Raw genomic sequence first — 1,543 nt, 5'->3', positions numbered from 1 at the left:
CTTTTTTTAATGGTCTGCTTGATAAGAATGCATGCAACTAGAGAAATGCTCTAATAAAGTAACTCCGCTTTGTCAGTTGACTTCTGTTAGTGGTTTCCTGCCAACAACATCAGAATAACAAAGTGGGACAGGGTTGCTGCTGTCTAAAGCCTTAAGACCAGCAAACCAACTAAATAGCATATTTTGAGCTAATCTTAGACTTGTGGCTACTTCAATGGAAAATAAAACGTCCTTAGGAAGAAACCCGAGAGGACTAGAATGAGTTGGTTTTTTTTTTGTTTACAGGCCAAATTCTATTTTTTAAACTTTGTTTATTTACCTTTTTCGTCAGTTCCCCTAACAGCTATTATTTTTTTCTTCACGGATAGCATGCAAGAAATCATTTTTGTTTGAGTTCCTGCATTTATGAAAGAAATTACATTGTGGTAAAATATAATAAATAGACAAACAAAAGAAGTTTCACCCATAAGGTGAAGTATACTTAGGTCTCAAAAAATGAAAGAAGTAAATTCCATTTTGTAATAAAATTTCTAATGAAGTCTTAACAGTTGGATATTCCAACTGAAGTATCATGCCCCAATGTTTTTATGTGAACCTTGCCCCATTGGTCTCATCCTGATATGCTAGACTACAACTCTTTTTTTTTTATTGGACACTCCCAGGAAATGTTAGGGGATGTAGTCAAAGACATTTGAAGTTTACCACAATTAGGGAAGTAGGGCGGACTTATAGAATGGGAATGGATATAGACTGAATAACAAGGGAGTCATGTGCTCTAAATAAATCCATCTGTCAACAGCATGACAATAGCTTTTTGAAGCAGCAGCTGTTCCTTGCAAATAGTTTTCAAAAGCAGCTCCGTATAAAAGGAATCAGACTAGGCGTGCCTGCAGAAGGAAGGGAATACAATTGGAAAAATGCTCATACTACTTCTCCATTTCAAAGAACATTTTATTTTATTGTCTTCTAGGGCACCACTTCCTTTTGTCTTCATTCTTGGTTCTGCTGTCCTATCCATGTATCCCTGGAGGACTGATGACGACATGGAACATCAATGGAGAAGAGTTCAGGTAACCTGAGAAAGTGCTGGAGAAAAGGATGTTGTGTGAGAAAAGGGAGCACACAGGAAGGACTGTGAGGAAAGGCTGCAGGAAAGGAGCATGGATGAAAGAAGGGATGCACAGAAAAGAATTGAAGGAGGAAAAAGGATAATTGTAACAGCCCAACAACTCATGATCCCCAGCTGTGGAAACCCAGCAATGTCAGAAGTCAGAAAAGTCCAGAAACACTGGCAATGAAGAGACACCAACCAGCACACTCTAACCTTTGGAACCAGGGAGGAAAGCAATTCTTTCCTTCTCTGCCTTAATCCCAGGTGCTTCCAAACCAACCTTTCTTTTTTCCTTCCTGCTGGGCTGCTCTGAGCCTTTCTGTTTCTACAGAGCTCCTTTCTGTCACTGTCACGGCTGGCTTGAGAATGATGCTGCAGAAACTGTAAGGCTTGGTTGGTACCGTTGGCTGCTGCTGAGTTGAGATGATTGTA

This window comes from Thamnophis sirtalis, unplaced genomic scaffold, assembly GCF_051295495.1.
Source record: "Thamnophis sirtalis isolate CommonGarterSnake01/CBP01778 unplaced genomic scaffold, rThaSir2_p1.2 scaffold_6, whole genome shotgun sequence".
Lineage (NCBI taxonomy): Eukaryota > Metazoa > Chordata > Lepidosauria > Squamata > Natricidae > Thamnophis > Thamnophis sirtalis.
The sequence above is the reverse complement of the archived record's forward strand: the minus strand, read 5'-3'. Positions refer to the sequence as shown.